Source organism: Artibeus jamaicensis, unplaced genomic scaffold, assembly GCF_021234435.1.
Source record: "Artibeus jamaicensis isolate MK-2021 breed Jamaican fruit bat unplaced genomic scaffold, CSHL_Jam_final contig_332, whole genome shotgun sequence".
Classification (NCBI taxonomy): Eukaryota; Metazoa; Chordata; class Mammalia; order Chiroptera; family Phyllostomidae; genus Artibeus; species Artibeus jamaicensis.
In genome coordinates, this window is record NW_026521788.1 from 31,042,772 (window position 1) to 31,057,391 (window position 14,620).

General features: G+C 42.9%; 1 pseudogene; it reads left to right on the forward strand.

The window, feature by feature from the left end:
• Positions 1–1,163: 1,163 nt before the first annotated feature.
• LOC119041359 (GRB2-associated-binding protein 3-like) lies at positions 1,164–1,986 on the forward strand (annotated as a pseudogene).
• Positions 1,987–14,620: the final 12,634 nt, after the last annotated feature.

Below are 14,620 nucleotides of genomic sequence, written 5' to 3' on the forward strand. Positions count from 1 at the left end.
CATATATTACGTGGTTCAACCACCGGTCTGAACATGTATTATTTCATTTGTAGAGTTCCCCTGACAATGTCCTCCTGTCCCCCTGCCACCCTACTCTCTGGATCACTGAGATCAGCAGGAACAAGCTCCCCGAGTTTCTCCCTTACAACCTGCTGCACACCCAGCTGGCTAGGTGTCCCTCCCTGCCCCAAACCTGCACCTCTGCAGCCATCTTTCTAAGCGATATAAGGTCCCACAAATTTTCCAGGTTCCCAGATCTTCCTATTTCCTTTACATCCACACAATCAGCTTCCAAGTCAGCCTATAGAAGGCATCACGCCCACACTAGTGTTTTCTTTTTTCTTCTTTTTTGTTGTTGACACTATCACAAATGTCCTTGTTTTCCCACCATTGTTTTCTTTATATTTCTTACTAGACTGTGAATGACTTGAGAGTAGGAACCATGCCTTGCATATAAGTTCACCTGAGAACCTAGGACCATTCTTGGCATGTACTAGATACACATTAAATGTTCATTAAGTGAATTTCCACTACTACAACCCAGGTTCAGACTTTCATTACCTGAAGCCTAAACAATTGCAAACAGCATCCTAAACCGAAACCACCCTTAATGCCACCATTTAAGGATCTTAAAATATCTCTTTACAAAATAGCAACACTTTCTCATCTTTCATTCCCAATAAATTTGTTCAATGTACATTCCTCATTTCTATTCTTATTGTCACCAGATACTGGTTAAACTTCTTAGCTTAGAATTTAATGTGCTTCACAATTGGATCCAGATCAACTTTCTTCAACTTCCTCTCTCACTACATCCCTGCAGGGACCTGCTACTCTTCAAGCATTGAATAGGCGTTCTGGCTTTGTTTCTCTGCTCACCCTGTCCTGCCCACCCACAATCAATTCTGTACCTTTGTTCTTTGGTTTTTTGATGCGTTTTGGTCCCGCGCTTCAGTGAAACTCTGAGTTCTCTCCTTGTAGAAAGTTAAGTATTAACTGCCAAACTGGTCATTGGGAGCCTGCGTCATTATTTACCATCTTTCCCGTGCTGTGCTCCACACCTGGAAGAGGGCTTCTCAAAGGAACTGACTACCTGTCACACCAGTGTGTGCACTAAAAATCTAGCTAAGTCCTCAGAGGGGAGCCAAATAAGAGATGTCGAAATGATAAAAACTAGGTAAATGATAAAAGACCACTGAGGAGTCAGCCCTGTTGGCGTCCCTGGCCCTACTTCCGGAGGGAGGATCTGGGGCTGGCTCTTTAAGTCGCCCCTCCCCCACCCCAGCTTACACCTGGCGCAAGTGCTGGTTTGTCCTCCAGCGTGGCCCCACGAGTGGCAACCCTGACGTCTTGGAGTGCTACAGGAACAAACACTCAAGCAAGCCCATTTATGGGACAGACCTCAGCAAGTGTGCAGTGTGGATGCATGTGGGCCCTGGCTTCGTTTGGAAGGAATTTTAGAATAATTTCACATTCATTGTTAAGACTACTTTTTGTACATTCTATCTGGTGGCTAAGACCAAGGAAGAAGTGCAGGTGTGGATACATGGCATCACTTAGTTTGCAGCTTCGGCCACTGGAGGGGTCGAGTGGATTCTGTGAGAGCCCCTCTCACACACCCTCCTCCCTCTGGCCATTTCCTGCCAGCTTCCTTCACAGCGCCCACACTTCAGCTCCTCCTTGCCTAGAGATGGCCCAAGCACCAATACCACAGCTACTGAGGAAACCAGAAGTGAGCCAGAGTTTCCCTGCCTTCCGGATTATCTGATTCTGTCCAGCTGTGAGATTGGAACGCTGTGCCGTGCCAGTTTACCCACCAGATGTGACAGCTGGTCAAACTCAGACCATTCATTGGAACAGACTTCATTCGATGATGTTTTTGTTGGTGGCCTGCAGCCGCTGCCCTGCATTAATTCTGCCCACCCCTCACCCCATGGGAATGGATCTCAGGAGGCACCTTGCCACCAAGGCCTCAGGCTTCCCTGAGCTGGATAGAGATATCAGCGGGCCCTCTGGGGACCACTTTTCTTCACCATTCTGGAAACTTCCTTAAGTTCCACCATTCAGGCAGATAAAAACCAAGGTTCCTTGTCCTGTGGGGTAAAAGAAGCAGACATTGTGTCCAACATGTTGCCTCCCCACCCTGCTAAGCCAATTGATCTCTCTGAACAGCACCAAAAGGAGCAGCTCCTGTGGAATGGGCAAAACAGCATCAAGAAACCAGAATGCACCATGGCACCAAGAAGAATCTTTCTCTGTAGCTTAGATAATGTGAGACCTTGGAAAGGGGATGTAGAAAGCCAACCTTTAAGACACCATGACAAGCTGCATAGTTTAAATTTGCCATGCGGGTTCTCCCCAATGTGCTCCACAGCTTCAACCAGTGAATGAAGGTAGCTATGTGCCTATGGGCCCCCCTGGCCACCATCTCTGGTCTCAGATCCCCATGCGGGTCTGATGATTACACCCCAATGAACTTAGGAAGCATCTCCAGTCCACTGCCTGAGCTATCTGCTGACCTGGAACCTCCCCCAGTGAGTAAAGATCTCAAGCCTCAGAGGAAACCATAGTCATCTCCCGTAGACCCGAGAAATCTTTTTACTATTCAGGAATATGCATCCCCAATCAGGACCGACACTGTGCCTTGCAATTGGACCAGCTTTCTCTCTCCAGAAAAAAAATGGCATTAATTCTGAAAATTTTTTGCCAATTCTGTTTCCAGAGAAGAGGAAGAAAGCATCACCCAAGTAAGGAAACACTGAACAGTCCACTTCCTGAGCAGGGGTGCTCTGATGTGCACAAAGAACTTCAGCCTAGATTTTTTAGCCCTGGACTTCAATCAGCACCCCCAGACCCTGTACAGCAGAGACTCATCTTTTCAGAAGAACAAATAGACTATATCCAAGTGGATGAGCAGAAGGTATGAGCTCTCCAGAACACAAAACAGAAATGGACTGATGACAGGCAATCCAAAGTAGAAAGAGGAAGAGAGAGAGAAAGGGAGAGTGAAATACCAATTCAAGAGAGAAGCATTGACTGATTGCCTTCCCATATGTACTAGAACAGACTGGGGATTATACATGCCCAAACTGGGGATCATACCTGCAACCTAGGTATGTGCCATGATCAGGAATCGAACCTGCAACCTTTTGATCACAGGATGACATGCCAACCAACTGAGCCACACTGACCAGGGCAATGGTTTGAGATTTTTCATTAGAATCACACTGATGTTCAACACAGGTCAAGATCCAAAGAGAACATTGAATCCCATGGGCTTGGCAAGAACCTTTGGGAGAAAGGACCTATTTGTGTATATTAAATGGAGAAAAGAAGGAAGCAGTGTCCTCCCAGAGGGGACTCTGATGGAGTCCAGCCCCTGCCCTCACCCCCGCCCCTCGCCCAAGTTGGCTTCTCTGGACACACTTGCCTATGCACAGAGCCTCGAGGATGCTTAGGGCTGGCTCTACAGGCACAAGACATGGAGATGGAGAATTCCACAGCCATGAACTGACATGTAGAAAACTCCATTCATTCAGACAGGGTAGGAACAATAACAACAAAACTTAAGAGAATATTTTTTTCTAGTTTGGTTGAAAATCTTGCCGATGGAGATTTGGAATGCAGACTAAAGCCAGTGTTGCTGACAGGAAGACATTGTTTGACTCCAATACCTGAAATTGACCTCTCCCCTGTACTTCCATGGAAATTTTAAATTTTCCTAGCAGAGAAGCCCCAGGAGATCATCTGATCCTAACACCTGAAGACATGGTTGAAGAGATCAAGACCAGCAATGGTGGGAGAATATGCACTCCTTACATCATAGGTTGCAGCAGACAAATACTTTCTATCTCCCAAAGAAAGACAATTCAAACGATGGGGCAGTGAGTTCTGGGCTCCATGATAACCATATTAGATGACACCACTGGCTCTAAGGACATAATGGTTTAAGCTGCTACTCGTGGCTGGGCATTCTATGCCTGTTGGCCTTTTTCCAGCATGTTTTTAAGTGCATCATATCCTGTCTTCCTTTAAAAGGCCTTGAAAGCTTCAGTTGGTAGATAATACTGCTCCCACCTTGAAGAAAAGAAAATTGAGAACCAGAGGAGGGTGTACTTTGCCCAAGATCACTCATGGATCTGAGACACAGAGTCAGGTTTAGAATAGAGCTGGCCACACTGCTCATTGCAGGCTCATTCCACCATCTCACACTGACTGTGAGGGTTTTGAGGAAGTCAGTCAGTTTGATCAGCCTCGGAGACCTATGGGTAACACGTGCAGACGTGAGACAGATCGTCATCTTCTCTCCCTTTCATAGAAGTCTGAGTAGTTACTTTTATGCTTGAATGTATGTCAAGCCAGGGTTTCTTTGCATGGTGTACAAATGGGGAACTCTGACATAATCAGTAATTACCATCAGAAATGGTAATTGGTGGTAAATGGTAAATGGTAATGGTAACTCCTGGCTATTGGTGTCAAATCCATTCTTGGATTGCAAGGTCTACTTGCAATGTGTTTTACATGGGTAGGCTAACTCTGGCAAAAGAATTTTTGCCAGCTTGGGAAGGCACAAATTTTTCCTGGCTATCCTGTTTTAGACCCAGGGTCTTCAATGATAAAGAATTATGATCAGGAAAAAAACACAAACAAACAAAAACCAATGAGTTGCATTTCCAGGTTTCCCAGCTAATTTCCCCTGCCCCTGCTTTTTGGAGTACTAGGGTTTAGGAGACTCAGATGAAAGTCTCATTCAGGCATGGGACCTTACTCGACACCTTCTCCTGATCCTTCTGAGCACCTGTAGCCAGAAGACAGCTCTGAACAACTGTGAATTAAGCATTTACTGCTCCAACGTTTTGACTGACACTGTGTCCTTCACATGAGGATGAATCAAATAGGCAGGCAGGTTAATGGCAGTCGGGGTTACTCAGGACAGTTGTAGGCTTTACTGCATGGTTTGGGCATTTCAGAGTGCCCCCAAAGTAAATAAATGCCAAAGACTTGGATTTTTCAGATCATAAAGAAGTAATTGTGATGTTAAAGGCCGCAGAATCTGGTAGCATAATTTTCTTCCTGGAGCAAGCTGGGAGGAAGCTGCTGAATCAAGTCCTTAGTGAGTACAGACGGAGCAACAAGAGGGTTCCCTCACCCCATGGCCGGCTCCATGTCACCACACACAGAGGCTGGAGCTGTAAAGAGCTGCCTTCTTCCCTAAGTGACTTGCAAAGAGTCACAGAGCCTCAAGCAAGAATCTAGGGCTGCAGACAGCCAGTTCCCATGGATGGTAGCTTCCTCATATGTGGGGCACCTGTGTTTAGACCACTGAGTACCTGACAGGCCATGCAGAAAAAGTGCATGCCCAAGTGTCAAGAACTACTTCAGATTGAAAATAGAATGGAAAAGAAAATACAGCTGAAATTATGTTGATAGTGAAATGTCATTCAACTGACAAAAGAAAATCTTTTTCTGTAAAACATTTCCAGAGACACATTTACTGCAGGAAGCAATATTCGCTTCAGTGGTATGACTTATTTGGATGTGATTAATCAGCAAATTTAAAAACAGATTACTTCACTCTCATTTTGAGGGTATATGCAGTTATGTCCTGCTTTGATAAAAATGCTAATAGAAGGCTACTCAAAAGCATGATTCAGGGATACAAAATACAGGCAGTTTTTGAGCTGGCAGGACCATATGCTTCCTAAAGAAGTCACAAGTCAAAATGATGCTGGCCAAATCTCATTTTATGGTGAATATAATTCATGTGTAACAGAGGGTTGTGATTTTGACCAGGTTCTGTGATTTTTTTAACAAAAATCACCCCAGATTCCATTTCAAGTCAAGTGCGTATGGCAATGTCTGTACACCGCACAGGGCACTCCTTCCTCCGAGATCTGGGAATCAATGGAACAGGACAATGCAGCAATTAATTCCACGTTGTTTTCTGCAGTTCCTTTTTGTTTTGTTTCTTTCCATCTTGTTTTGTTAGGAAATTCCTTCACTTAAGGAACTGTGCAGTATAGAACTGGATACTGAGGGTCTCAAGCCTGTAAGTCCCTATGGCCACAAGCCCCCACGAGAACTTTGGGAGTTTAGTTTTTTTAAAAAGGGATGTGCCCTGAGGCCCCACACACAGCCTGGCTGCAAGGGCATGGAGTGAGCCAGTGGGAATCAGTGCCCAGACCACCACACTGAGGAGCCAGAATTGACCAAATTGTGGCCCTTAGGTCTGAGTTGAGATTGAAGGCTCCCCCCAGGCATGACTTTCTCTTCTCAAGGCCTCCTCAGTCCCCGTTCATACCATTTTGTACTTACAATCATGCTTATTTTAAAAGTTTGTTGTTTTTACTATTTCATTTCTGGCATTAATAAAGTTTTATAAGGGAGGGGGAAAAGCCATTGATTGAAATTGGAATAAGCCCTTATAATCTTTAATTGGAAGACAGATAGATGGTTCACGTTTCTGAATAATTTGGTAAACCAAATTGATCCGTAATATTTTGACAAGAGACTGGAAACAGTGACAGCAGGAAAGTGACTAGTTAAGAAACCCATTACCTGTGGCTTTGGAACATAAGAGAAAGAGGAGCAAATACTAGGCTCACTGTATCGCACTAAAAGTATGATAACCACAAAGAGGTTGAGAATGACACCAACCTTATAAATTGGGCACTTGGAATATAATGAAACCACTTATGATACTAAGGAAGTGAGGAAGAGAAAAAACTTCTAGGAAAATAAAGTCATCTCTATTTTAGACATAGCTATTTTTTAATGCTGTTAGTATATCCAGATACATTCAATAGTTAAAATATGTCAAACAGAACAGGGCAACGAGTCCGAACACTCACCAGCTGAACAACTCTGAATAGTTACGTTATGAAAGTTCATTTCTCCAGACATTCAAACACAGGCTCATTTCAACAATCTCATAATCTCCGAGTAGAGCCTTTGACATTAATAAGTGCTCAGTGTTAGTTCTCCTCTCTCCTTTATGGATTTCCTGCTTGACTCCTTCCCACCCAGTCGCAAGCCCCCTCTGTCTTGCCTCAGTCTTTATAGCGTGTGTTTAAGCTGGATAGTAGGCATCAGCCCTGCTCCTAATTTAGAGGCAGGCTCCTTGGTAGGGCCACAGCCCTTCCTAAACACTGACTGCTTGGCTGGGCCAAATCCTTGCAAAATCCTCTCACGTGAACTATGTCCTTCACTAACTCCTCTCCTACCTTGATCTCCCCTGCTCCCCACCCTACCTGTCTCTTCATGGACAAGAATCAACTTTGGATAAGGCCACTCACCTCCTTCCCTAGAGACACATTGCTGTCACCCAGCTGATAGTGAGCATGGAAGCTACGCACTCCATTGTTGCTGTCATTTAACTCAAGACCCTGTGGTCTTGTGAGTTTACCGATCCTCAGTTCTAGGGCACCTCCATTACCCACTGACTCCATTCTACCCCTGTGTTTGCTATGGGCTGTTAGAATGGAATTTAACAGTTCTGTTTGATGAGATCTCTGCTTACCTAGCTCAGTATCTAGCATGTAATAGCAGCAGTAGTAGCAACAGCTTCACTGTTTATTGAGTGCTTTCTAAATGTTCAGCACTGCTTGAAAAGCTTTACATGAATTATGTCATTTATTCTTTTTTTAAAAAATCCTCACCTGAGCATATGTTTGTTGATGTTATAAAGAAAGGGAGGGTGGGGTGGAGGGAGGGGTGGTGAGAGAGAAAGCAAAACATCGATGTGAGAAAGAAACATTGATCAGCTGCTGCCTGTACCATACCTGACCCAGGGATCAACCAGTGATCAACCAGAGAACAACCTGGTATTACCTTGGAATCTTCTGGTGTAGAGGAAGATGCTCCCACCAACTGAGCAATGCTGACAGGGTTAAGGAATTTAATCTTCATAACAACTCTAAGACGTAGGCACTACTACTTGTGTTGCAGATGAGAAAATTGAGGCAGAGGAGGCTTTCATAAAGTGTTTTTAGAATAAATAAACTTCAAGTGGTCCCACAGAGTTGTCCAACAATCATTTTACTTATTTATTCCTCTCCCAGATATTTTAAAATTAACCCTCACTCAAGTACTTGACCAACTTCTACCCCTCCCTCCTTTACCAAGAGGATCAGAGGTGTATATTGAAAAGTCTCCAGTATACCACTACCCCAAATGTTAATCTTCTGTGTTCAAAATGTCTTTTTCCTACACCTTCCCCACTCCTGGAAGTGAGAAAGAAGGATCCCCATAGTGCTTTCATGCCCCTGTGATTTTGTTCCATATCCAGTTCTTCAGGAGCCCTGCTCTAACCCTCCTGAGCCACAGCTTCAGTGTTACCTCTCAACTCCCCAAGTTTCCTATTGCCAAAACACAAAGAAAACTTCTTTTCTATCCACAAAGGGAATCCCTTCTCAGATGCATTACGTCAAGTCACTTTCTCTTCATCACCACATTTTCCCAAAGAATAGCTTTACAATCTCTTTCCCTTCTTTACCAGAATTCATGCCCTTAACCACATGACCTAAATTTCACCTCCTTGTCCTAATAAAAACTGTAAAAGAGTCTTTACGGCCATCAAGGGTCTTCCCACACATCACTCCCACGTCTCAAGTTCAGACCTTTGATGCTGATGTCCAGAGCCCCCATGATCAGGTTCCTAATAGTCCCTCTAGGCCTCTCATTGGCTAGTTTTTTTCTATCCCCACGGGTTTCACAGGTTCAGAACTTGCTTCTCCTTTACGGTTCTTCTAAGGCTCTCTCTTTTATGAAGCTTTCTCAAATTATATCCTCCTCTATATGTTTAGCTCTTATTTGTACCAGTTAATGGCTCTTCATACACACTGCCTCATATTTTATGTGCATACAAGTTATCCTTTTCAACTATTCAAAAGCTCTGTAAGGGCAAAAGTCAAGCCTTATTCTTATAGTCCCATAGTAACTAGCCCAGCCAGTACTGGAACAAGACAAACAAGTGTCTAGGGAGCAAAATTTAAAAGCACTCATTCTCAGGTGCACATATTTGCAGAGTCAGAACTTAAATTTTGTACCTCATTTACTTTACTCTGGCCCAGCCCTGGTAACTTATGATGTCTTTTTGGCAAAGGTTAATAATGAGTAAATCAATAACAAGTGAATCATGAAGATGATAGTATACTTTGGTTGGTGATTACTTATCTTTGGTTGGAACTAATAGGACATAAGAAACATATAATATAATCACAAAAAGTGATTCTAAAATTGACTATGGTGATGGTTATACTACTCTGAATGCACTAAAAACCAACGAATTGTAAATTACTTATTTTAGACTTCCGTCCAAGAGGGAGGCTTAGGTAGATAGATACAATGTGTCTCTTTGCAAAACTGAAAGGACAATAAATTTAAAACAAAAAACAACCAGAGCTTCCATAAAATGGAACTCTGTGGAAGTCTAACAACCAAGGAGTTAAAGAAGAAGCATTCATCCAGACTGGTGGCAGGGGTGGAGATGGGCAGCTGGGGCTGAGAGGATGCATGGGAAGGTGGAGGCTGGAGGGCAAGGCAAGGTAGCAGCTGGTGGAGTGGGAAGTCCCACATTTTTGTGCGGATAAAATGGGATGAACAACTGTGAAGTTAGATAGACCACACAACCCAGGGTTCCAGTGTGGGGAAAAAAGTCTCAAAACCTCTGACCGAGCCCTGGATGGTATAGCTCAGTGGATTGAACACAGGCCTGCAAACCAAAGGATCATGGTTCGATTCCCAGTCAGGGCATGTGCCTGGGTTGCAGGCCAGTTCCCGGCAGGGAATACATGAGAGGCAACCATACATTGATATTTCTCTCCCTCTCTCCTTTCCTTCCCCTCTAAAGATAAATAAATAAAATCTTTAAAAAAATTTTTTTAAACCCAAAACCTCTGACTGAAAAATCCTGTGGGAGTTGAGGTGGTGGAAGAAACTCCCAGCCTCATAGGCAAGTTTGTTGGAGAGACCAAGAAGGTTCTAGAATGTACACAAAGCCACTCACCCAGGAATCAGCACCAGAAGGGCCCAATTTGTTTGTGGGTAACAGAGGAAATGACTGAAAGCTGGCAGAGAGCTGAACAAGTGGTGTTGTTCCTTCCTGGATCCCTCCCCCACATACAGTGCCACAACACAGGAAAGTGGGTTACCCACCCTGCTGAATACCTAAGGCTCTGCCCCCTTACAATGTAACATGCAAGACAAAAAAAATGATCCAAATGAAAGAACAGATCAGCCCTGGCTGGCGTAGCTCAGTGGATTGAGTGCAGGCCTGTGAACCAGAGTATCGTGGTACAATTCCCAGTCAGGCCACATGCCTGGGTTGCAGGCCAGTTCCCAGCAGGGGACACATAAGAGGCAACCATACATTGATATTTCTCTCCCACTCTTTCTCCTTCCCTTCCCCTCTCTCAAAAAATAAATAAATAAAATATTTAAAAAAAGAAAGAACAGATCAAAATTCTACCCCCAAAAAAACAACCCAAACAACTAAGCAATGAAGAGATAGCCAGCCTATCAGATGCAGAGTTCAAAATACTGGTAGTCAGGTTGCTCACAGAATTGGCTGAGTATGGTTGTAAATTAGATGAAAAAATGAAGTAATTAAAATAAAGAAAAATGTACAGGGAACCAACAGTGATGGGAAGGAAACCTGGACTTAAATCAACAGTTTCCACCAGAAGGAAGAAATAAACATTCAGCCAGAAAAGAATGAAGAAACAAGAATTCAAAAAAGTAAGGCTTAGGAACTTCCAGGACAACTTTAAATGTTTCTTTCAACATCTGAAACATAGGGGTGCCAGAAGGACAAGAGGAAGATAAAGAAATTGAAAACTTATTTGAAAACATAATGAAGGAGAACTTTCCTAATCTGGCAAAGGAAATAGACTTCCAGGAAGTCCAGGAAGCTCAGAGAGTCCCAAAGAAGGTGGACCCAAGGAGGAACACACCAAGGCACATCATCATTACATTAGCCAAGATTAAATATAAGGAGAGAATCCTAGAAACAGCAAGAAATAAGGAGACAGTTACCTACAAAGGAATTCCCATCAGACTGTCAGCTGATTTCTTTGAAGAGATCTTACAAGCAAGAACAGGCTAGCTAGAAGTATTCTAAGTTATGAAAGACAAGGTCCCACACCCAAGATTACTCTCTAGCAAACCTATCATTTAGAATGGAAGGACAGATAAAGTGTTTTCCAGATAAGGTCAAGTTAAAGGATTTCATCGCCAAGCCCTTATGATATGAAATGTTAAAGGGATGTATCTAAGAAAAAGAAGATCAAAACTATGAACAGTAAAATGACAACAAATTCATGACTATCAACAACTGAACCTAAAAAAAAAACCAAAAATGAGCTAAGCAAATAACTATAACAGGAACAGAACCACAGAAATGGAGATCACATGGAGGGTTACTAATGGGGCAAGGGAGGGGAGAAATGGAGGAACAGGTATGGGGAATAATTAGCATAAGTGGTACAGAGAAAATAGACAGGGGGAGATCAAGAATAGTATAGGAAATGTAGAAGCCAAAGATCTTATATGTACAATTATATGTGCAACCATGGACATGAACTATGGGGGTGGGTGATGCTGGTGGGAGGGGGTGTGCCGGGCAGAGGGGAATAAAGGGGGAAAATGGGACAATTGTAATAGTATAATCAATAAAATATATATTTTTTAAATTGCTTATTTTAGCCATACTAGGAACAACCTGAGGATGAAACCAATAGAGGAAAAGGGCAGAACCAAAAGAAAGCCAGGTGAGGAGAGCTAGAACCTTGAACTATCATGTTTACATTTTGTTTGAATAGTAAGATTAACATTCATTTGAGATTTAGCCAAAAGTGAATCTATTGCATTTTTATCTTCATGGTCTATTATATCTTTTTTTTCAATGACAGGAATCTAGTTTAATTACCTATGTTTAGATCCTTTATATCTGCCCCCCATTATTTAATGCATTTCCACCTCATCTTCTATTATTCTTTTCTTCCATGAGACCAGATCTGAAAGAAAATTAAAATACTTCAACCAAGCCCAGGGTGTCATTTAGCAACAGTAAGTCTTCCAGAACAATAGCCATCCCTATATCTGCTGTTGAGAGTGCCTTGCTGCCATGGCCTACAAATTCTAAGGCCTAAATACAGACTCAGCATAACTGTCTGCTCACAGACTACAGTTGTACCCCTGTCTCCACAGGCACTTGCCATCTGCTCTGTGAGTCATCTCCCTGCTGGACAGAAGCTGCTTCTTATACACCAGTCCATTTTGCTGGTACCCTGATCATCTGCTGAATCTCCATGAGGACTCTCACTCCAGAGTTTGAAGCTGTTTCATCTTTTTTACCCCATTCTACTACATGACTCTTATGGGAACACTTCAAACAAGACTAACCCCTGCCCCTGAATCACAGTGCTTCACCCCATGACTACTCAACACTCACAGACTCTTAATGTCAAATCTCAGCACCAGAGTGAACCCTTTGGAGACGGGCACAGTCTACTGAACCCAAGAGATCTCTGAGCCTGTTTTCCAACCACATCCTTGTTCGATGGTGCCCACATAGGTTGAAGCTGAGGCCTGGAGGAATACTGTGCTCTCTTGTTCCCTTAGATGCTCTTGCTCAGGTGGAGTGAATGCAGGTCATCCATGCTGGGGGCACAGTGCCTGGTAGTCTGACACAGAAGTCATCTCTTTAGGGCATGTTGGACTTATTTCTCAAAAATGTACAGAACTGATATCACTAGATAACATTTTTTTATTTTTTAAGTCTATTTTATTGATATGCTGTTATATTTGTCCCAATTTTTCCCTCTCCCCCTTCTCTGCCCAGGATACCCCCTCCCTCCAGCAATCCTCCCCTTAGTTCATGTTCATGGGTTGGGTGTGTAAGTTCTTTGGCTTCTCCATTTCCTATGCTCTTCTTAACATGTCCCTGTCTATTTTGTTCCTACCAATTATGCTTCTTAATCCCTGCACCTTTTCCCCCATTCTCTTCCTTTTACCTCCCAGCTGGTAACCCTCCAAATGGACTCCATACCTATGATTCTATTCCTGTTCTGGTTCTTTGCTTAGTTAGTTTGTTTTTCAGATTCAGTTGTTGATAGTTGTGAACTTGCTGGCTTTTTAATATTCATAGTTTTTAGCTTCTTTTTCTTAAAATTTTATGTAATTATGGCTTGGTGATGATGAACTCCTTTTGCTTTATCTTGTCTGGGGAGCACTTTATCTGTCTTTCCATTCTAAATGATAGCTTTGCTGGATAGTGTAATCTAGGTTATAGGTTCTTTTCATGACTTTGAATACTTCTTGCCAGTTCATTCTTGCCTATGAAGTTTCTTTTGAGAAATCAGCTGATAGTCTTATGGGAACTCCTTTGTAGGTAACTCTCTGCTTTTCTCTTGCTGCTTTTAAGATTCTTTTTTATATTTAATCTTTGTCATTTTACTTATGATGTGTCTTGGTGTGGTCCTCTTTGGGTCCAATTTTATTTGAGACTATCTTTGCTACCTGGACTTTTATGCCTATTTCCTTTGCCAAACTAGCAAACTTTTCCTTCATTATTTTTTCAAGTAAGTTTTCAAGTTCTTGCTTGTCCTCATCTCCTCCCGGCATCCCTATGATTTGGGTGTTAGCACATTTGGAGATAGACCTAGAGGTTCCTAAGCCTATCTTTATTTTATTTTATTTTTTAATTATTGTTTCTTTCTTTTTGTTCTGATTGAATGTTTATCCCTTCCTTATGTTCCAAATCATTGGTTTGAACCCCAGCCTTTTTCCTTCTCTACTGGTTTTCTGTGGATTATTTTTTATTTCACTTAGTGTGGTTTTCATTTCTTCCTTTATTTTTTGCCATACTCAAGGAATTCTCTCAGCATCCTGATAACCAGTGTTTTGAACCCTGTATCTGATTGGTTGTCTATCTTAGTTTTGCTTACTTCTTTTTCTGGGGTTTTGTTCTATTCTTTCACTTGGACCATATTTTTTTTGTCTCCTCATTTGGCAGCTTCCTTGTGTTTGTTTTTGTGTGTTAGGTAGAGCTGATTTTATTCCCTGTCTTTGTAGCATGGCCTCTATAGAAAATGAGGAACAACATTTAATTAAATTGTGGGAGTGAAGCATTAAATAATTGTCAGGGCAGGGTGACCTGCTTCACCACTTTGTGGCTCTGTGTGAAGGGAGGGCTCAGAGAGGGGACAATGCTGCTGCCTGGCTTCTGGAGGTTTGCCCGGCATTCACTATGTTTCAAGTCATTTCACCCACTTCCCATATGTGACTGGCCCCCTTCCAGCTGTTGCTTTGGTGGTGAAACCCAGAGTGGGTGGGTTTGCATGCATTCTAAATCCATGTGGGCCCTCTATGTGGCAAAAATCTGCCAGTTTCTTCTGCTGCCCCAACCCCCACTGATTTTTACAGCCATAGGTAATGAGGATTTACCTTACCAGTGCTGGAAACATGGACTGTGTGGTCTGGCCTGAGGCTGGGATTGCTCAATTCCAAGGTATCCCTCCTGATTTTTATCCACCACACATGAATGTGGACCATCTGTTCCGCTGCTGCTGCTGCCTCTTTGTGCCACCCTGCCTCTCAGCCTATTTCTGCCTGTCTCTAC